Source organism: Euphorbia lathyris, chromosome 10, assembly GCF_963576675.1.
Source record: "Euphorbia lathyris chromosome 10, ddEupLath1.1, whole genome shotgun sequence".
Taxonomy (NCBI): Eukaryota; Viridiplantae; Streptophyta; class Magnoliopsida; order Malpighiales; family Euphorbiaceae; genus Euphorbia; species Euphorbia lathyris.
Window position 1 is genome coordinate 2,234,436 of NC_088919.1, and position 24,702 is coordinate 2,259,137.

The 24,702-nt window shown below is 32.5% G+C and overlaps 1 long non-coding RNA gene across 1 annotated transcript; it reads right to left on the reverse strand.

Annotated features, from left to right (window-relative positions):
- Window positions 1-20,742: 20,742 nt before the first annotated feature.
- On the reverse strand, window positions 20,743-23,125 carry LOC136209094 (uncharacterized). The gene is made up of 3 exons (XR_010677394.1): window positions 22,960-23,125; window positions 22,660-22,730; window positions 20,743-21,525 (listed from the first exon to the last, which is right to left on the reverse strand). It is a non-coding gene; the product is annotated as an uncharacterized lncRNA (long non-coding RNA).
- Window positions 23,126-24,702: the final 1,577 nt, after the last annotated feature.

A 24,702-nucleotide genomic window follows, 5' to 3' on the forward strand; every position in this document is an offset into this window, starting at 1 on the left:
TCCTCTAAATTCTATCTAAGACGTTTATCTCCAAACACTGCCGAAACTCAAAAACTCTTCAGTTAGGACTTAGATCTATACATAAGGATGCTATGGTTTCAATTTCAAGTGATTCGAACGGTCGAATCTCCGTAAATCAAAAAAACGGTGGAGAAACGGTCAAGGAACGATTTGATACTGAAAGAAAAGGAAGAAAAGAAGATGGCGATGTCGGGAAGCATTTGAGATATATATATATCAAATTTGGTAAATATCTATTTTAGTCCTTCATCTTTATATAATCTTTTACTAATTACCCTAAACTTTTAATTTACACATAAAACCATTGAATTAATCCCAAACTTTTCCTATCGCACCAAATTAGCTTCACACACCCAATAATTATAATATATACTAATATCAAAATATAAATTTTAAAAATTTAGACATGGACGTGACATATTAGCTAACAGCTAAACCAAACAGACCCTTAATATTATAAACTTTATTCAGTGTAATTTGATTATTAAATCAAATATAAAACTTAAAAGAGTTCACAAAAATAAATTGAGACCAAAGGTAAAAACTCATTAGTGCATTACTAATAAAGTTCCTAAACTTTGTAAAATCTATCGATTGGTAAATTCTATGGTTATTTTGTTGGAAAACAAAGCAATCATACTTTGTTTTAGTATCCAATAGTAATTGAACATGTGTTAATAAAAAATAATGTTAATTAAAATTAATAAAAAGGGTAACCTGCTATAGCAGGTAATATTTAATTATGGAAATTTTAAAGATTATTAATTACAAGGTAAATAATATATGAGTCCCTATATTTTAATCTAATCACTATTTAGTCACTATATGTTAATAATACACTATTCAGTTCTTAATTTTAGCTCAATTCGACAATTTAGTCCCTTATAGAGGATCTGTATAATAATTTAAAAATTTAAGTGATAAAACTGTTGATCAAGATAAAAAAATAAGAACTAAACAATATATTATTAAAATATGAGAACTAAACAATATGTTAGATATTTAACATAAGGACTGAAAAAATAAAAGATTTACGTAAAATTCATAGGTTTTACGTAGAACTCTATTTTCACAAGGTTTGTGAATTTTTTCTCCGAAAATAAAAAGGTTTAGTCAAACTATACGTAAATTATATCTGAAAATAAAAGATTTACGTAAAGTTCCAAGGTTTTACGTAAAACTCTAATTTTCACAAGGTTTGTGGATTTTTTCTCCTAAAATAACAAGGTTACGTAAATTTAGTCAAACCTTACGTAAATTATGTCTAAAAATAAAAGATTTACATAAAATTCATAGGTTTTACGTAAAACTCTATTTTCACAAGGTTTGTGAATTTTTTTCTCCTTAAATAAAAAGGTTACGTAAATTTAATCAAACTATACGTAAATTATATCTAAAAATAAAAGATTTACATTAAGTTCAAAGGTTTTACGTAAAACTCTAATTTTTACAAGGTTTGTGGATTTTTCTCCTAAAGTAAAAGGGTTACGTAAATTTAGTCAAAGCTTACGTAAATTATGTCTAAAAATACAAGATTTACGTAAAATTCATAGGTTTTACGTAAAACTCTATTTTCACAAGGTTTGTGAATTTTTTTCTCCTTAGATAAAAAGGTTACGTAAATTTAGTCAAACTATACGTAAATTATATCTAAAAATAAAAGATTTACGTAAAGTTCAAAGGTTTTACGTAAAACTCTATTTTCACAAGGTTTGTGAATTTTTTTCTCCTTAGATAAAAAGGTTACGTAAATTTAGTCAAACTATACGTAAATTATATCTAAAAATAAAAGATTTACGTAAAGTTCAAAGGTTTTACGTAAAACTCTAATTTTCACAAGGTTTGTGGATTTTTCATCCTAAAGTAAAAGGGTTACGTAAATTTAGTCAAACCTTACGTAAATTATGTCTAAAAATAAAAAAATTTACGTAAAATTTATAGGTTTTACGTGAAACTCTATTTTCACAAGGTTTGTGAATTTTTTTCTCCTAAAATAAAAAGGTTGCGTAAATTTAGTCAAACTATACGTAAATTATGTCTAAAAATAAAAGATTTACGTAAAGTTCAAAAGTTTTACGTAAAACTCTAATTATTACAAGGTTTCTGGATTTTTCTTCTAAAGTAAAAGGGTTACGTAAATTTAGTCAAACCCTACGTAAATTATGTCTAAAAATAAAAGATTTACGTAAAATATATAGGTTTTACATAAAACTCTATTTTCACAAGGTTTGCGATTTTTTTTTTCTGCTAAAATAAAAAGTTATGTAAATTTAGTCAAACTATACGTAAATTGTGTCTAAAAATAAAAGATTTATGTAAAGTTCAAAGGTTTTACGTAAAACTCTAATTTTCACAAGGTTTGTGGATTTTTTATCCTAAAGTAAAAAGGTTACGTAAATTTAGTCAAACTGTACGTAAATTATATCTAAAAATAAAAGATTTATGTAAAACTCATAGGTTTTACGTAAAACTCTATTTTCACAAGGTTTGTGAATTTTTTCTCCTAATATAAAAAGATTACATAAATTTAGTCAAACTATACGTAAATTATATGTAAAAATAAAAGATTTATGTAAAGTTTAAAGATTTTACGTAAAACTCTAATTTTCACAAGGTTTGTGGATTTTTTCTCTTAAAATAACAAGGTTATGTAAATTATGTCCAACTTTACGTAATTTATGTCAAAAAATAAAAGATTTACGTAAAATCCATAGGTTTTACGTAAATTCTATTTTCACAAGGTTTGTGAATTTTTTCTCTTAAAATAAAAAGGTTATGTAAATTTAGTCACAGTATACGTAAATTATATCTAAAAATAAAAGATTTACTTAAAGTTCAAAGGTTTTACGTAAAACTCTATTTTTCACAAGATTTGTGGATTTTTCTCCTAAAGTAAAAGGGTTACATAAATTTAGTCAAACCTTACGTAAATTATGTCTAAAAATAAAAGATTTACGTAAAATTCAAAGGTTTTACAGAAAACTCTATATTTCACAAGGTTTGTATTTATCTCCTAAAGTAACAAGGTTACGTAAATTTAGACCAACTTTACGTAAATTATGTCTAAAAATAAAAGATTTACGTAAAGTTCGAATGTTTTATAGAAAACTCTATTTTTCACAAGGTTTCTAGATTTCATCTCCGAAATAACAACGTTATGTAAATTTATTCAAACTTTACGTAAATTATATCTAAAAATAAAAAGATTTACGTAAAGTTTAAAGGTTTTATGTAAGACCCTATTTTCCACAAAGTTTGTGGATTTTAACTCCTAAAATAACAAGGTTGCGTAAATTTAAACCAATTCTATGTAAATTATGTCTAAAAATAAAAAAATTACGTAAAGTTTTAAGGTTTTACGTAAAACTCTATTTTTCATAAGGTTTGTGGATTTTTTTTTTCTAAAATAATAAGGTTAGGTCAATTTAGTCAAACTTCACCTAAATTATGTCTAAAAATAAAAGATTTACGTAAAGTTTAAATATTTTACGTAAAACTCTATATTCACAAGGTTTCTGAATTTTATCTCCTAAAGTAACAAGATTACGTAAATTTAGTCAAACTTTACGTAAATTATGTCTAAAAATCAAAGATTTACGTAAAGTTCAAAGGTTTTATGTAAAACTCTATTTTTCATAAGGTTTATGAATTTTTTTCTCCACAAATAACAAGGTTACGCAAATTTAGTCCAACTTTACATAGATGATGTCTAAAAATAAAAGATTTATGTGAAGTTCAAAGGTTTTACGTAAAACTCTAATTTTCACAAGGTTTGTGGATTTTTCTCCTAAAGTAAAAGAGTTACGCAAATTTAGTCAAACCTTACATAAATTATGTCTAAAAATAAAAGATTTACATAAAACTCTAATTTTAACAAGGTTTGTGGATTTTTCTCCTAAAGTAAAAAGGTTACGCAAATTTAGTCAAACCTTACATAAATTATATCTAAAAATAAAAGATTTACGTAAAATTCATAGGTTTTACGTAAAACTCTATTTTCATAAGGTTTGTGAAATTTTTCCCCCTAAAATAAAAAAGTTTACGTAAATTTAGTCAAACTATACGTAAATTATATTTAAAAATAAAAGATTTACGTAAAGTTCAAAGGTTTTACGTAAAAGTTTAATTTTCACAAGGTTTGTGGATTTTCCTCCTAAAATGACAAGATTACGTAAATTTAGTCAAACTTTACGTAAATTATGTCTAAAAATAAAAGATTTACGTTAAGGTCAAAGGTTTCACGTAAAATTTTATTTTCCCCAAGGTTTGTGGATTTTATCTTATAAAATAACAAGGTTACGTAAATTTAGTTCAACTTTACGTAAATTATGTCTAAAATAAAATATTCACGTAAAGTTCAAAAAAATTTCGTAAAACTTTATTTTTCACAAGGTTTATGAATTTTATCTCCTAAAATAAAGCATTTACGTAAAGTTAAAGATTTTACGTAAAACTCTATTTTTTTACAAAGTTTGTGTATTTTTTAATAACAAGTGTACGTAAATTAAGCCAAACTTTACGTATATTATATCTAAAAATAAAGAATTTATGCAAATTCAAAGATTTTATGTAAAATTTTATTTTTTTTATAAAGTTTGTGTTTTTTTATAAAATAACAAATTTATGTAAATTAAGTCTAACTATACGTAAATTTACATAAATTTTGGTACTTAGATTTTATTTTTTCACAAAAAATATATCTGAACTTAAGATGATTGGACAATCTAGTACCTATGGACCTGCTACAACCGGTTAGCCATTAAAAATGTGGATAAATTACAGCTATGGTGTCACGTCCGTGTCTAAATTTCTAGAATTTATACCTTGGTATTAATATATCTCATAATTATTAGGTGTGTGATTTTTATTTGGTGCTATGGAAAAAATTTGGAGTTAATTTGATGGTTTTAGGTGTAAATTAAAAGTTTAGGATAATTTTTAAAAGATTATATAAAGAGAGAGGATCAAACGAGATATTTGCCAATTTGAGATATATATCCCAAATGATATGCGTTGATCATCATTTTGTTTTCATTTTTCCTTTTTCTTTTCTTTCTGTGCCTCCAGAACCGTTTCTCCATCGTTTCTTTAATTTACGAAAATTCGACAGTCCGAATCACTCGAAATTGAAACCATAGCATCCCTATGTATTGATCTAAGTCCTAACCGAAGAGTTTTTGAGTTTCGGCAATGTTTGGAGGGAAACGTCTTAGACAGAAATTAGAGGCGAATTGAACGGGTGTGTTTTCTTCGATTAGTAGCCAAGGTAAGTAACTATCAACTATATTTTGAGTTTTATGTATATAGATATATATATATATAATCAAAGAATTTTCAGAAAGTGATATTTTACGGTTATGCATGAATTTTGTAAAATTGAGGGTTTTCATGATCTTGCTTTTATTGTGAAATTATGATTCAAATGAAGCTATTGACTATGCTTCTATGTGATTTTCAGATTTTACTTGATTATGTTGATTTAAGGCTTAATTTGGTTGATTTACATATATACATATATGTTTTTGGTTTCAATGTATATATATATTGAATAAAATGAATTTGATGATTTCTTACGAATTGTTTTTGGATTGAGAAATCTGTTGCGGTTATTGTTGTTATTATTTTGGATTGAAGTCCAAATATGATTTTTATGAGTTGTGATATTTTGAAAGATAAAATGGTTTTGTCCATCTAGGATTGCCCGGGGTAGGAGTTGTATCTATAAGACCATATCTAATGGCGGTATGGCCATAGTGCACGGTTGGTAGTCATAACTGTTAGGCAAGGAACGAGATATAAATGAGATATCTCGATATTGTTATGATTGATGTTATGATCTACACGGGTGGAATTCGAGGATGGATACACATACACAAATTTTATTTTATGAACTTAAGTTTTGAGAATATTTTATAAGGTTTTGATGACTATCTTATAAACTTAAGTTTTGAGTATATTTTATAAGGTTTTGATTAAATCTCTTTATAAATGTATATATGTAGCTATATTAAGTAAAGTTGGTTTTTGTGGCTGATAGTTTCTTACTGAGATTTTTGTCTCACCTTTTTAAATGTTTTAATGTTTTTAGGTGATAAAGTACATGATATAGAGAAGGTTACCGACCGATTAGGTGATGTTTGAAAGTTAACTGCTTATTGTTAGAATTATGGTTAGAACTTTGGTATTTCAAGTGTAATATAATGAAGTTGGTAAATATGTTGAGGTTTCAATGTAATAGGAATATGGATTTGTTTAGAATATACATTTAAGAGGGATACCTAGAAAAGTGATATTTATGATATTTGGAGATTATTAAGTGTTGATTGTGATCTTTCTATTTCACGCCCGATGCCGATTGAGGTCATTTAGGGTCGGGTGTGACAGTTTGGTATCAGAGCTCTAGGTTAAATTCTTCGGACCTAAGGTTGATAGTAATTGAGGAATATAGATATTTGGTGATAGCTAAGAAATAATCGATAGTAATTGAGGAATATGAATATTTGGTGATAGCTAAGAAATAATTTGGAAATTTTCGAGGATTGAGTAACTAGCTAATGAGGGGTAGAAATGAGATTTGATGGTTAGTAACATATTGGGTGTATAAAAATTAGCAAATTATTTGATATTTGGTGATATGGGTTATGAGTAAGTCACAACTTTGAGCTAGAGATGTAGAAAATTGTATATATAGGTGCTGCGGGAGAATCAGATTCATATCTGAATCTTATGATGCATTTTTCGACCAGATATAGGACGAATCTGTCATAGAGTCCTAAATGAAAGTTCTTTATTTTTGTCTTACGTTTCTAGGGGTTTCTGAATCGTCTTATTCGGACTCCGTATGAAGAAGTTAGGCTATAAACGGAATATGTAGGTCAGTTTAGCTTTAAACCAGAATTTAGTTTTTGTTTTTATTTTTCTCCTTAGTATGACTTGGAATTGATATTTGAGAGTTTAATAGTTAGCTGAAAAATATACGTATCTTAGATGTGAAGTAAGGTTAGGAGACTTTGAAATGAAATGATGAGTTTTGAAGTTAATATATATGTGATTAAGAAAGCGAAAATGTGGAGATTTCAATTAATTGTTTTGGAAGTTGATTAATAATTGGGAGATTATAACATGAATTTAGTGTATTATAGAATCTTAAGTTGAATAAATGAGATCTGAAATTTTAATTACTGTTTTATTGGTGAACTTTATCGGGTTGAGGTTTAGAATTATTAAGAGTTATATAACTGATGTTTATGTTAGAGATAATGTTCCTATTATCTCTGTAAATAGATTCTTATCTAGTTAGAGTTTCAATTTGTCTATAACCCTAGCTAGGTAGAGTTTCAATACGATTATACTTGTGTATTGTATTCCTATACAAACTACTATTGGCTCACTATAAATACAAGGCCTCTGAGCCATAATCACTAAGGTGATTCAAACCATTTATTGTGTTATTACTTATCGCTCTATCTCCATAATCTTCCCATATATCAAACTATACATTCAACATGGTATCAGTAGTATCAACTTCCGCATCTTCCGAATCCTCTGATCATCCTCAATCACCAACCTACTCCCCATACAAAGCCGCCGCCGCCGCAACCGCCGTTGCGTCCGCCGCCGCCACCGCCGTCGGCGTAGCTGCCGTGACCATCGCACCTACCACTGCTTCAACCTCCGCGGCTGCTCAGAACACGGACGAAGCCTTCGGTGGCTCGTTCGCATCTTCGGGATGGCGGTTCACCTCGCCCTTCGTCACCGGTGATTCCGTCTTCCTTGCCGCACCGCCCGCCGCGACTGCTCCACCCCAACAACAGACGGTGGGCGATATCTTCCCTCCGGAGGTACGCGCAACCCTCCAAGCGTACCAGGCGGCCAGCGTCCGCACGCCATCTGCGCTCCTGCCGACGACCGCGGCTCCTGCTCCACATGCGCAGTTGTCGCATCTCCCTACCGCGGCAGCAGCTGCGGATTCCTTTCCTCCGGAGGTGCGAGCAGCCCTCCAGGCGTACCAGGCAGCCAGCGCCCGTGCGCCATCTGCGCTCCTGCCGACGACCGCGGCTCCTGCTCCACCTGCGCAGTTCGCGTATCTCCCTACCGCGGCAGCTACGGATCCATCCCTTGTGCAACCAGCGTAAGATCTTTCCCCGACAGCAGTTCGTGATCAGCGTTTTGTGCAAACCGCGATGCTACCAACACCGACAACGTCCGCCACTGACGCTGCGGTTTTAGCCGCAATTGCGGCATATCAGGCGGTTGTTCTGCCCCCACGGAATCAACAACTTCCGGTTCAGCAGCCATCTATTCAATCGCAACAATCCTCGGCACCTCCAACTCTATTTTCTCCATCAGTTCTTGCTGTCCTAGCAGCTTATCAGGCAGCCGAAGCCAGTAACAAACATCAGGTTATTTCTGAATCTAATACTTCACCGTTTTGTAACAATACCCAATTAACCCGTGATCCCTCACCATCTTTCTTCTCAAATTCGTTTCACAATACTGTTGATGCACCTTCAAATAATGTTAGACACAATTTTATTTCCTCCTCCAACCCTCCTACTTCAACCAATCCTGTCCATCCAGAACCTGTTTCTACTCATGTCGATCAACCAAGATAACCACCCACAAATATCACCATTAACATCAAATTAACCCCTCACAACTACAAAGCATGGAGAATGTCCATGGAATCTACCCTTCAAACCTATCATCTTCTTTCCCACATTCTTAGTTCAACACCTCATCCACCCAAATTTATTTCTAGAACAGGTTTTGTGACATCTGCTGCGGATTTAATCATAAATCCATCTTTTTCTCAATGGGATGATGTAGAAAATGTGGTTAGGACTTTGCTCCTAAATTCCATCACCGAAGAGGTGTTTCCTGATATTGCTTATCTCAAATACTCACATGATATTTGGCTAGCTTTGGAGGATGCATACGGGCTTATTACAGGTAGCAAGCAGTTTCAGATGGGACACTACAAGAAATTTGGTCTTTTATGACGATTATTTTTTCTACAAACATAATTTTGTCACCGATAATCACTTAACCATGACGAATTTTAACTTTCGTCATTGTTTATAAATTTTTCATGACAATTTTGAAAGACACCCCTATTGATTTTCAAATTTGTCACTATAGAAACATTTGGTGACGATAAGTGAAAAATCGTAACTTATACTTTCAGAGGAAACTTTTAGTAGAATAAATTTGGAGGGAAACTTTTATTTTTGACAAAATAATGATAATTGGTGACAAAATTATCGTCATAATAAGAAATATTTTTTTGTGACACTTTGCATTCATGATTATGTAATTTGAACAAATGGTGACAAATTAAATTTCATCATATATTTTAATCTTTTGTGATATTATTTAAATATCGTCATATATTTTGATATTATTGTGACGATTTATGTTTATCATCACCGTACTATTAATGGAAATTTTTTAACAATTTAAAATTGGAAAAAAGAATATAATTTTTGAAAAAAGAATTTTATTATATTACAATTTTTTTTGTCGTCGATGTAATATATTAATGACGATTGTTAATATACCATAAATAAATTGGACAATATATTGTATTTTGTATGATTTGGAAAAAAAAACATATATTCGCCGAATTTATAAACATTAATTTTCAATTCTATTATTAAATCATAAAAATATGTAATTTTTTTTAGAACCAACTGATATGCAATTAGTGCAGAATAAGGAACAAAATATCTGCGTTTTATAATAATGTCTGAAATTCACCCAGCTTGTTAACGTTAGGAGTAAAATTGCTATTCGCTGCTAATGTTATGATAAAAACCGCATTATCTTAGACGTTAAGGGCAAAATTGCTCATTAATGTAAACGTTATGAGTATTTTGGCACATCGTCCCTTGATTTAATTATTTGTTTTTGTTGAAAAAGATTCATATTTTATTTTTAATATATATTTTTTTAGAGAACATATATATATATATATAAGAAACTTTATTCAATTCTTTATTTATAAACGTTGATTTTACTTTTTACATTTAACAATAAACTTATTTTTCTCCTTTTTAATAAAAATACTATTTTTTAATTGGTTTCTCTGAAATCCCGTCTGTCTCTATCTATTACCCACCTCTCTCACATTGCAACGATTTGAACGTCGACCACCACTCCACGAACTGGTCCATCGACCACTACTTCCTTCTCTCTTCTCAGTTCTCAATTCTCAATTGCATTACACTGTTCCTCTCAATTTTCATTTTGTCAGTAGCCAGTAGTTCCCTTCAGGACCGCGTTTAAAGCCCCCGGTGTACAAGAGCAAAAGTGAACGGTAGGAGGGGATTGAACGGAGAACCATGGCTTGTGATGCCAATTCCTCCGTGAACAGCTCGGAGTTTCTTGCCGGTAATTATAGGTCCAGCCATATCTGATAAGTTGCTCTCCGTCTACTTATTCATTTATTTAGTTCATTTTTGTTTTCCGTTTTATCTCCTCCTCATGGTTGTGCATATATATATATATATATATATATATATATATATATATATATATATATATATATATATATATATATATATATATGAATCTCATCAAAACTGAATTTGGAAATTTGCTGCTAAGGTGTTGAAAGAACTTTTGATATTTTGATTGGACTAGGTTCATTTGGTTTGAAACTATTGTTGGACAATAGGAAATGGATTCAGTTTGGCAGATCATATGTTTTCTACATGTGTGCTTAGTGTGTTGTACAAAATTATGGACTTGGGTTAAGTCTGGCAGAATTTTTTTTAATTAAATGGTTGATTTGCTAGCTGATTTTGACTTGTATTGTTGATGATAAAGACATAAATGAGTGCATTAGTTATTGGATTGTAGCTGATATGTTGTTTTAAGTGTGTGGAATGATGAATTGTCATATTTTGTCTATAAATGGAACCTAGGGAGTGAGTGATTAGCAGTTCAAACTTCAAGTTATTTTGTGTGCTCTCATCCTAGAAACTTTCATATAAAATCCAAGGTTGTGAAAACCCATAAAATATTAACTTGACAAAATAATAATCCTGCTTTGCTTTGCTTTCATAGAAATAATTTTTCAATGAGCAATCTTAAAGTTCATACATGTTGTAAGTGTTTTTAGGTTCTGACCTTAGATTTTGTAATAAAAGTACAAAGTTATAGTGTCCGAAAAAAATTGTATTTAACAAATCAAGTACTTGTAAGTCAGAATAATTGAATTTGCTAGTATTTGTAATTTTCAGTTGATTGTTTTATGTATCTAATTGATCTTAAATGCTTAAAAATAATTTTGTAATATCTCGTTTGTGGGCATGTCTATATATTGTATTTTGTTCACAATGATTTTTCATGTATTAAGTATTTTTACCTATCTATCTATCAACGAGATGATTTGCTCTTGAAAATCAAATTTTTAGTTTCCAAAACAAATCAAGTATATTTAACATATTAGGTGAAAGACTAAGTTATCAAACTTCAGAAGATAATAGATTGCAAATAGCCAATCAGCCAGATGCTTGCTTCATACGAGCTAGAAATATAAGGAAAACTAAATAAACAAACAACTTTATAAGCAAAAAGAAGGTAATTTATAACTTGTCTCCTTCTATGTTTATTTTCTGAAACTTTGATAGTGTTTTCATATATTTTTACTTCTCAATTTCTTGATTGTTGGAGCTGTGATTTTTTTTCCTTTTTTGCTTTAGCTACATTTAATTTTGTGGAAGTCCTGAATTTGTTTGTTACTTTTTCAGGGATGCATATGGGCTTTCTTATGTTCTGAAATCAAGAACTGAAGAAAATGAAGCTTACTTATCTACAATAGAGGTTAGTTCATTATTCACTATCGTGAAGCCCTTCTGCAATCATTGAATTTGGTTTACATTCGTTCATGGGGTTTGTTTCCAGTCAATTAGACAAGTATATGATGTCATGCAAAGTCAAAACCAACATCTGCTATAACAATCTAGAAAGAGGATGACTATAATATTATGGTGATCACTTTTTCGCATGAGCGATTCACAACTCCGTACCTTGAAGGATGTGTTGTCTAGGCAAGCGCCTCAACCCAAGTGCATAGTGCAGGGGATCATGCTTTTACTTTTTTGACATTTTTATTACTATGAATACCAATTTACTAATTTTCATTAGTTGTAATGTTACCTTACAAGCATTTTTATTAATATAAATACCAATTTACTAATTATCATATTTGTTTAATGATGCATTGTAATGTCACAATATATTGAATAAATGACAACAAAATTTATGTTATTATACAATAATTTTCCAATGCCATTTCTATCTTTAATAATGGTGCACCTCAATGACAAGATAAGTGTCACTAATTAATACGATTTAGTGACAAATTAAATGTTAAATTGACAATAAATATGATAATTATGGTTAAAAAATTAAAAATATCGGTTCGAGTTATAAATTCGTCATCTTAACTATAAATTTTGCTAACAAAATATGAATTTTGTTAATTTAATTTTACATTTCATGACGAAAATTAAACTTATGTCACAAATCGTGCGTCAGTTACACCGTCACTAAAATTCTATATTTTCAATCTTATATTAGTATTTGTCACTGTAGCTATAAATATAGATGACAATCGTCATCTAAATGTTAAGTTTTTATGACGAAATGAAGTCTTAAATGACAAAATATTTATAATAATAGTGACAAAATAAGCGTCATGAAAACAAAACAGTATAGTCACACATGTTCTTTTTTATCATATAAAAGTAAATCATTCATGACAAAAGAAAAATTTGTCGTATATACATAATACCACGCTCCTGCCGTGACGACCGTTGTGATGATCAAATTTCGTCACTTTCTATGTATTTGACGAAAAATGATATTTTCATGACAATTTTTGTGCGTCATAAAAGTCCAAATTTCTTGTAGTGGGAGTCGAACTACATGAGCTTGAGCAAGGGGGAATGTCAGTCACTGCGTATATGCAAAAAGTGAAGTCCATCCTTGATGATCTGGCTGCCTCGGGGAACCCTTACCCTCGACATCTACTACCGTCAGTTCTTTACAAGGGTTTGGGAGAAGAGTATCGCTCCACTGTCCAGAATCTTGTCACTCAGCGCGGTACAAACATCAACTATCAAGAGATCTTGCACAGTTTAAAAACAGTTGAGGGCATGATTCAATCAACAAGAAAGACAACTCTGCTTCAACCCGATGGTATATCAGCACATCGGGAGGCTAATGTGTCCACCATGGAAACAAATCAATCAAAGAAGCAGAATCCAAAGAAGAGAAGAAGTGGCAAGTGCTACAACTGTGGTGATCTAAGTCACTGGGCTGATAAGTGCAAAAGACCAAAGAACAATTCAAGATCAAACTACAATCCTGGACCACAAGCACACATGGCATGGCAACAACCACCAAATCCATTTATGGGTCCTAATCAGCCGTGGTATCCTGACACAGGAGCAACAAATCACATGACGGCAAATCCGACTCAACTTCATCAAATGCAGCCATATCCAGGATATGATACGGTTCAGTTTGGCAATGGTCAAGGTTTGCAAATTTCTCACTTTGGAAATTCAAATATCAATAATTTGAAAATTAATGATGCCCTACTTGTTCCTAAGCTTACCAAATCTTTACTATCTGTTCAAAAATTTACCCGTGACAACTCATGTTTCTTTGAATTTTGGCCTAACCATTTTCTTGTGAAGGAGGCGCTAGTCGGAGAGAAGGTGTCTTTTGAAAGGTGGCATGCACGGCTTGGAAATTGTCAGAATCAGACAGTCAGCACAGTTCTCAAAGGAAACAATCTATCCTCTTCAAAATCAGTTAGCAATTGTTCTTTTTGTCCATTGGGCAAACTTGCTAGAAGCCCTTTACCCTCTATTAGTCGCTCTAGCACATTTATTTTTTAGAACTTACATCTGGATGTTTGGGGACCAGCTCCAGTTGTTTCTTGTCTTGGTCACCGTTATTTTTTAATAATCATTGATGAATTCAGTAGATTTGGATGGGTTTTCTGTTTAAAGAATAAGAGTGATGTTTTCTCAACCTTTTGTGATTTTTATGCCATGATCTCTAATCAGTATAGTGCAAGGGTTAAGAATATTTACTCAGATCTTGGGGGAGAGTTCCAAAAACTACAACCCTTTTTCAAACGACATGGCATTATACACAAAATTGCATGCCCTCACACTCATGCACAAAATGGTATAGCTGAGAGAAAAATTAGACATGTCGTTGACACCTGCCTTACTTTGTTAGCCAATGCATCTTTACCTCTCAAATTCTGGAACTATGCCATGATACACATCATTAGGCTAATCAACTACTTACCCACCAAAATACTGAACAACAATTCACCCTATTTCTTGTTCTACAAGAAACAGCCTGCCTATACGGCATTACGCATCTTTCACAGTGGTATCTATCCTCTTCTTCGTCCATACAACCAGCATAAATTTGATTTTCGTTCCAAGTTATGTGTCTACCTTGGTCCATCAGAAAATCATTCTGGGGATATTTGTCTTGAGTATGCCACCGGACGCATATACATCTGCAAATTTGTGCAGCACAATGAAGAAGTATTTCCTGCATCAGCAGTCACTACATCATCACCTTCATCTAGCAACTTGGGGGTAAGCACATCGTGTCAACTACTGTCTTTACTCGGCCCGTATCCAGGTAATTTCTCTAATCCCACTCCTATATTATCTCCTTCTAACTTAGTTCCATGTTCCCAACCAATCACACCTGTCGACTCTGGACCTCATCCTGGTACCCCAATTATTCCCCCTGACTCTGAAGCCACAAACACTGCTCCACCAGTTCCACGTCAATGTTTGTCACCAGTAGTCACAGCTGCATCAACACCTGTTTCTCAGAATGATCTCATCACACCAGTTGACTCTGTGAACATCAGCACACTGGAAATACAGAATGCAGTACCTTATGAAGAGAATGTCATGCCACAAACAGAGTCTCCTCCTCCTGAAACTGCACCACCTGCTCCTATTCCAACTGCAAGGCCCAGACCTCGCAATGCACCGCTGGTGGGTCCACATCAACATTATATGCAGCTTCGACAGTCGTCTCTTCACTCAAGGGGACGGTTTGAGGGGCTTCTAGGTACACATCCAAATGGCACAGTGGATCCCACATGCTTCAGCAAAGCCAACAAACAACCCGAATGGCGCACGGCAATGCCTGAAGAGATTCAAGCTCTTCTGGACAATGGCACCTGGCAACTTGTACCGAGACCACATGATCATCATGTCATCACCTCTAGGTGGCTCTTTCGTACAAAGAAGAAGTCTGATGAAAGCATTGATCGACACAAAGCCCGTTGGTAGCACGGGGATTCACTCAGAAAGCTGGGATTGACTACAAAGAAACATTCAGTCCAGTGATCAAAGCTACAACCATTAGGTCTGTCTTTGCCATTGCAGCAGCAAACAACTGGTTCATCAATCAGCTGGATGTCTCTAATGCATTTCTTCATGGAAACTTATCAGAGACAATCTATATGGAACAACCGCATGGTTTTTGGGATAGTGACCGACCAGATCATGTCTGTCTTCTCAAAAAGAGTCTTTATGGATTAAAGCAAGCACCGCGAGAATGGTTCACACGCCTTCAAACATTCCTCCTCTCCCTTGGGTACAAGATGTCACAGGCTGACAATTCTCTGTTTATCAGACGCACCGACACTGAAAAGACTTACATTCTGTGCTATGTTGATGATATACTCATAACAGGTAACCACCCTGCACACATCACCAACACTATTGCAGCCATTGAACATGAGTTTCCCATTCGCAATCTTGGCAAGGCAGAATACTTTCTCGAAATTGAGATCAGATATGAGAAGTATGGCATTCACATGTGTCAGGCCAAGTATGTGGCTGACATCCTAGACAGAGTGAAGATGATTGACTCCAAGCCCACACTAACCCCCATGGCCACCACGCCAACACTTTCAAATGAGCTAGGCATCAGCTTAACCTCTGGAGATGAATATCAAAGCATTGTGGGAGCACTTCAATACTTAACATTCACTCGTCCTGACATTGCATTTGCAGTTAACAAATTATGTCAGTTTCTGCACTGTCCGACTGATGAGCACTGGAAAGGAGTCAAGAGGGTCTTACGCTACATTCAGGGCACATCAGACTTTGGGATAGTCATGTCCATCAAACTGATAGAGCACATCCATTGTTACTCAGATAGTGATTGGGGAGGGTGTCCTGATGATCGACGATCCACGGGTGCCTTCTATGTCTACCTTGGATCCAGCATTGTATCGTGGCAGACCCGCAAGTAACCCACAATAGCCAAATCCTCCACAGAAAGTGAATACAAGGCAGTGGCAAATGCCACGGCAGAACTCCTATGGTTCAAATCACTTCTCTCGGATCTGGGATTTCCCTTACCCACCCCAGTTCAGTTATGGTGTGATAATGTTGGAGCAATTTATCTCACTTCAAATCCAGTTTTTCATGCCCGTACGAAGCACATTGAGCTAGATTGTCATTTTGTTCGTGAACAAGTTCACAGAGGATTTCTCAGTGTCAGATTTATTCCAACCGATGATCAGGTTGCAGACATACTCACCAAGTCGCTAGCTCTGGCTTGCTTCACGATGCTACGCTCTCGCCTCTTTGTTCGTGCCCGCCATTATCTTGAGGGGGGGTGTTAGAGATAATGTTCCTATTATCTCTGTAAATAGATTCTTATCTAGTTAGAGTTTCAATTTGTCTATAACCCTAGCTAGGTAGAGTTTCAATACGATTATACTTATGTATTGTATTCCTATACAAACTACTATTGGCTCACTATAAGTACAAGGCCTCTGAGCCATAATCACTAAGGTGATTCAAACCATTTATTGTGTTATTACTTATCTCTCTATCTCCATAATCTTCCCATATATCAAACTATACATTCAACAGTTTAGAGAGATACCGATGGTAGTGATCAATGAGAAGTAAAGTGGGAAAATATATTTGATGTTTGAGGAAATAATTAAGATATGAATTTTGAAGATAAATTTTTCTGATCTTAAGCACAGTTTGAGGTAGGAAATTAAGAGATAAATATGATATAAGAGGATATATATATATATATATATATATATGTGTGTGTGTGTGTGTGTGTGTGTATATATTCTTTCAAAAAAAAAAGAGGATATATATGTTGATAATGAAAATGTTGTAGTTGATATATTCTTAATAGAAGTTATTTTTAGTTAAAGTTTGTGTGATTATGGTTTAAGTTTATATAAGGATCAAATTGAGTGTTTATAGGTCAAATAAGGAAATCGAATGATATTATAGATTTATTGACTTTTATGGGTGTAAAGATATTATTTGGAGTTTGGAGAAGACAGAAAAAAAAATTAATTATCGTAATTTAGGTACTCTATATTTCTTGATTATATAGTTTGGAGAAACGATTGCAGTTTATTTGGTTGGATTAATGGTATATATGATGGTGAGTAAAAAACAAAAGTATAGTAGTTCAATTGAATTTAAGGAAATAAAGGGAAAATTTCAAGAGTGACATTGATATTAAGATTTTATGGAAATGAGTTTTATTGATAGTAAATTGTATTATAATAATAGGGTTTATATTTGATTGATGATGATGATTGAAGATTATGCTACGAATCATGATTGGAGTGAAAAATTATAGATATAAGTATTATTATTATGATGAAGTACGATTATATGCTGATGCAAATCATTGATTCGAATTATTTGAAGTTTAAGAAACATATAATATCGTACATACTAGTGGTTCAAACATGATTTTTTTTTAAAATCTATAAAACTTGGAGATAGGTGAAATATATTTGATATATATGCAATTGATGAAATCAACTGTGATTTAAATCTATTAAAGTGAGATTTGGTGTAATGATAGGAAGATATGAATATAAAGTGTATCATATCATATAAAATTGAATATATGATATCTGAAGTTTTCTTATGGATTTATTGGTGATGGAATTAACTAGGTTGAGATTTAGAGTTACTAAGAGTTATCTTTAACTGATTGTTACAAAGATGTCGATAGTGATAAATGATGACGTTAATGGAATGAAACATTAGAATTTGTGGTCTTATGATAATTATGAGGAATCTGGATAATTTGAAATAATTTTATGATCTTGGAGATTATTTGAGGAAGAAAATTTAGATTAGAGAACGTGAATTTCGAGGACGAAATTTCTTAAGGTGGGGAGAATTGTCACGTCCGTGTCTAAATTTCTAGAATTTATACCTTGGTATTAATATATCTTATAATTATTAGGTGTGTGATTTTTATTTGGTGCTATGGAAAAAATTTGGAGTTAATTTGATGGTTTTAGATGTAAATTAAAAATTTAGGATAATTTTTAAAAGATTATATAAAGAGAGAGGATCAAACGCGATATTTACCAATTTGAGATATATATCTCAAATGATATGCGTTGATCATCATTTTGTTTTCATTTTTCCTTTTTCTTTTCTTTCTGTGCCTCTTCATCATCTTCATCATTCCTGAACCGTTTCTCCATCGTTTCTTTGATTTACGGAAATTCGACCGTTCGAATCACTCGAAATTGAAACCATAGCATCCTTATGTATTGATCTAAGTCCTAACCGAAGAGTTTTTGAGTTTCGGCAATGTTTGGAGGGAAACGTCTTAGACAGAAATTAGAGGCGAATTGAACGGGTGTGTTTTCTTCGATTAGTAGCCAAGGTAAGTAACTATCAACTATATTTTGAGTTTTATGTATATATATATATATATATATATATATATATATATATATATATATAATCAAAGAATTTTCAGAAAGTGATATTTTACGGTTATGCATGAATTTTGTAAAATTGAGGGTTTTCATGATCTTGCTTTTATTGTGAAATTATGGTTCAAATGAAGCTATTGACTATACTTCTATGTGATTTTCAGATTTTACTTGATTATGTTGATTTAAAGCTTAATTTGGTTGATTTACATATATACATATATGTTTTTGGTTTCAATGTATATATATATTGAATAAAATGAATTTGATGATTTCTTACGAATTGTTTTTGGATTGAGAAATCTGTTGCGGTTATTGTTGTTATTATTTTGGATTGAAGTCCAATATGATTTTTATGAGTTATGATATTTTGAAAGATAAAATGGTTTTGTCCATCTAGGATTGCCCGGGATAGGAGTTGTATCTGTAAGATCATATCTAATGGCGGTATGGCCAGAGTGCACGGCTGGTAGTCCTAACTGTTAGGCAAGGAACGAGATATAAATGAGATCTCTCGATATTGTTATGATTGATGTTATGATCTACACGGGTGGAATTCGAGGATGGATACACATACACAAATTTTATTTTATGAACTTAAGTTTTGAGAATATTTTATAAGGTTTTGATGATTATCTTATAAACTTAAGTTTTGAGTATATTTTATAAGGTTTTGATTAAATCCCTTTATAAATGTATATATGTAGCTATGTTAAGTAAAGTTTGTTTTTATGGCTGATAGTTTCTTACTGAGATTTTTGTCTCACATTTTTAAATGTTTTAATGTTTTTAGGTGATAAAGTACAGGATATAGAGAAGGTTATCGACCGATTAGGTAAGGTTTGAAAGTTGACTGCTTATTGTTAGAATTATGGTTAGAACTTTGGTATTTCAAGTGTAATATAATGAAGTTGGTAAATATGTTGAGGTTTCAATGTAATAGGAATATGGATTTGTTTAGAATATACATTTAAGAGGAATACCTAAAAAAGTGATATTTATGATATTTGGTGACTATTAAGTGTTGATTGTGATCTTTCTATTTCACGTCCGATGCCGATTGAGGTCATTTAGGATCGGGTGTGACATATGGTACCTGAACTTTAACTACTTCCATATTTTGCTACCTATACTTCATTTTTAAATAAGAGACATAGTTTGACAATATCTCTTACTTCAATGTGGGATCCACTTAAGTTGTAAAGACAATTTATCCCTTTATTTGCATCTCTAATCTTCTCATACTCTCTCTTTTATTTTTTATTCTTCTCTCTCTAAAACAATTTATTTCCATATTAGAACTGGACCCATCACGACCATAATTGTTTGTGCAAAAATAAAGTATGGGTATTAAAGTATGAAAGAATGTAAAGTTTAGATACTATAATTATAATTTATCTATATTTTTAATGGTTAACTGGATATAGCACATCAATAGGTACTATTCTGTCAACTTATCTCAAGTTCAAGCATTTTTTTGTGGCAAAATAAAATCTAAATACCAAAATGTAAAAAAGAAAAATTTCAAATGCTATGGTTGTAATTTACCCATATATTATTTGATTTCTATTTAATTTATCCATCCTAATTAAATATTTTTTTATCACTTATTTGAAATAGAAAAGCAATTTAGTTCTAAAAAGAATAAAACCAAATATGCACTAAATATTTCTGTTTGGAGCCTATCATACACGTTGTGTGATATGTCAATTAGCAAGCTAGGCAAGTATTTGAATATATTTCACTAGAATTAGATCATTAATTCTTTTATAAAGAGTTTGTTAAGATAAGAAAGAATTTAAAGGCACTTGGGTCAGCCATGGTGGGTCTTCATATTAGCATAGCAAGGACAGACATCTCGATTGCTAGAAGTACTAACAGTTGCACTTGCTTCAACAATATTCACCTGAAACACAACCAAATTAATTCAAATTACTTATTGTTCCTTGGCTTAAACCCTAAGACTTTCACTAGATACTGATCAACAAACAAAATTCCATCGCTATCAACAATGGCATTCGACCTCTTCAACTCATTAACATCCATTGATAGAGATGAAGCAACATCAGAGTTGGTTAATAGGGACGTAAGGCAATACCATTAAAAGCAAACGATGGATGGATGGATCAACAGATAATACACATCCCATTAGTTTCTTTGCTGCACAGTTGAGCAGAAACACATCAACTTGCAGGGTAGTCAGTATGAATTATCTTTTACCTAATCCAAAAATTAAAAGGAACAATTACAACCTCAACTCAACAAGTGAGGTATACTTATTTCTTCAACTGAAATCTATTCTAATATGACCTTGGACTTGGCCTTGGATATCTATGAATAAAATGTAGTCATAATGACTTCAATAGGTAAATAACTGCAAAAACAAAAAGCTTCACAGAATCCTCATCTCATCCATGGGCATTAACAGCTTCCCAAACTAAATTCTTTGAAACTGGGTTTGTGAGATCCCTAGCTTGCAAGGCGACGGTTTGGAGAGTCTTCAATGCCATATCGTTAGCCTTGAAAAAAGATGCAGAAGTGTCAGGAAAGTTATGCTTCTTGCATAGCTCGATGACAAACAACTAGATTTTCCTAAGATTATGTCGAGGCAATCGGGGAAACAGATGGTGTTCAATCTGAAACTGCAATCCACCATGAAACCAATCCATCCAAGTTGAGCAATTTATATTAAGTGTTCTCATTGTCTGTTTGTCAAACCAATCATTCCCATTAGGAGCACCAAGTTAAACTCAAAGTTAGAATATAGTATATATAATCATCCGTAAGAACACAACTACATAGATTCAATCATGTCAATTAACATTACTACAAAACAACACAACTCAATTATGTCAAAATCTAATGAATTGCCACCAGTAAGGATGCATGCTAAAGAGGAGAAAATGATTCACTTCGTTGGAGAAAAAAATTCATTCAAGTAGCCATTGATCACTAAGGCAGCCATGGTGAAATATGTAAATACAAGAAAATGAAGTTCAGTTTCACAAAACTAGAACTTCAATGATTTATCTGATAATGAAAGAAGCATGGACAAATTAATATATGACACATTTCTGTTAAATTAAGTAATTGATTAAAACAACCCTAATTCAACAAGTCTAAACATTAGATTCTAAGCAAACAGGCAAACAGAATCAACACAATATATTAGTGGAACTGACTTTCTACTAGATGGAAAGCTAAAGCAGCTAATTTGCAGTTAATAGGCAGGTTCACATGAAAGACTTGAGCAGAAGAGTAACATTTTCAGCAGCCAGAGAACATGATATATGAGAATTATAAACACAGTTGCAATGCACACCAAATCATTTAAACTGGAAATAGGCTCAGGTATTAATATTGAAGAAACTAGTGGAGTTGTTTGCAAAGGTGTTTACCAGTGAAAATTTTTGTTTGTACACCATGAGTGAATTATTAAAGGTCAATAAACAAATACCAGTGGAAGTTGCTAAAGGAGCTGCATAAATGATACCAGAAAAGCCAAGTGACTATATGATGCACACATCAGACAAAAACCAACTCGAAACTAGACTACATGCTCTAGAAAGTGAATGAAACTCCTGTTATATTTTTCTATGAGGCATGTAAGAATATGAGAATTATAAACACATTGCATCTATGCATCATAAAGTGTAAGAATTGCAACAATTAGCAAATTATACAGATGGCATATAGGCTGATTATGAGTGAAAATGAACATTAGAGTCCATTAATTCCAAATAAGCCTTAGGATCAACAATAACTACGATGCTATTTTGAATTAATGGACACACAACTTCCTTTTATAACTTATGAAGAGAAGCCAAGTGGAAAATTACCCAAGTCCTTAATTTGCAATAGGGCCAATATGACAGGAGGCACATAAGCCTCAAGAGGATCAAGCCTTTTCCTGGTAATTATCAAATAGAAACTCAAAACTATCAGTAATCAAATGTATTTGGATTAGAAAAGGTTGAAACTTTGTCATAGTGAAAAAACTCAAAGAAAATTTAAATAGTAACAATCCTTACTTTTTCACATACTTATCCAAATAGCAAATGCAATTAAGAAAATGTGAATCTCCTTCAATAAATGCAAAAATGACAAACAGTGAAAGATGAGCAAAAAAAAAAAACTACCTCCTTTCAGGGACGAATCTACAGTGGGGGCAATGGGGGCACTTGCCCCCACTGAGATCTGAACATCTATAAATCCCCAAGTGTGAATTTCAAATTTTTTGACCTTGCCCCCATAGATCGCAGCCAACGCCATTGTTGAAGTTCAAGCAAGCAGGGGAAGAAGATGATTTAGTCTAGGTTTTAATTTTAATTTGTAAAACTTGCTCCACAAAGCGACACCGTTCCACTTAAGTGGAACGATGTCGTGTTTCACAAATCAAAACTAAAATCATAAACTAATTCCCACGCATCAGACCACTCAACCCACTTCTGTCCTTTTTTTTTCTTTTCTTTTTATGGGTAAATTATATCCATGGCCATTGAACTTTGTCTATTTTAACATTATAGCCACTAAACTTTAATTCTTAACAGTATGACCATAAACTTTACACTTTTGAATATCGATGACAACTCAATTTTAACTAACTTCTCTAAATGACCATCAACGACTTCAAAATAAAAATATTCAAGAATTAAAGTTTTTTAGAACGACATTTATCATGAAACCACCTTTTTTATTTTGCAAAATCACATTTTTTAGAGCTTTTTCTCTTTAAAAATTCATCTTCGCTTTTCTAACCAAACACCTAAATGACCTCAAAACAAAAAAAATTCAAGAATTAAAGTTCCTTAGAATATCATTAATGGTTCGGATTTTTTTATTTTTAGACCGTCAACAGTCGTTTTAAGGCGTTGAGTGACCACAAATGTTAAAAAGTGTAAACTTTAGTAACAATACTGTTAAGAATTAAAGTTCAATGGTCATAATGTTAAAAGGATAAAGCTCAGTGGCCATGTGTGTAATTTACCCATTGCTAAATGTTTTCAATCAGATCAATTTTAGCTTTACGTTAATGAAAATTTAGTTTTGTTGTTATTTAATTGTCACCTGATAATTTCTAAATAAATTTATCGATAAACTGAATGTTAGTGATACTTAATATTTTAAACTCAATTGATGTTTGGAATATCAATTGTAACCATTAAATCCATTTTTTCAAAGTTTTGACAAATTGATTTTTTTTTAAAACGTTAATGTTAAATTTAAACCAATTCATATATTATGGTCAAACCTTATTCCCTTAATTTATGCTATAATTGATTTTTTTGGCGCAACGGTAAACGTTGTTGTCGTCTGACCGAGAAATCATCGTTCGAGTCTTAGGAGCGGCCTCTTGCCAAAAAAATTACAGGGAAAGGCTTGCCCCAGTACACCCTTGTGGTGGGACCCCTCTCCGGACCCTCGCTTAGCGGAGACACGTAGTGCACCGGGCCGCCCTTTAATGTATATATAGTTTGCCCCTACTACCTATAAATCCTTGATTCGTCCTGCCTCCTTTATGAAGCCATGAATAAGTATCAATACCTACCTACCTAAAAAATCCATGAATTTAAGTCATAAAGAGAAATGGACAAAGTAAAAGCTAACCTTAACTGCTTCAACAATCCGTAGAGAAGGCATGGCTTCATCTTCCTCAATAATCAACGAGGTTTGCATCTTCAGTAGAGAAGGCAGGGCTTCGTCTTCCTCATTGGTAGTACCCAATAACTCATACTATTGCTCTGCTCAAGAAAAGTTTGATGTGTAGAAGAAGAAGCAGCAGAAGCAAAAGAATAGGCACAATTAGAACACGAAGAAGACCATGACATGAAGCCCTTACGTTTTAAATCAATTGTTAAGATGGATCACCTCAGAATTTTTTT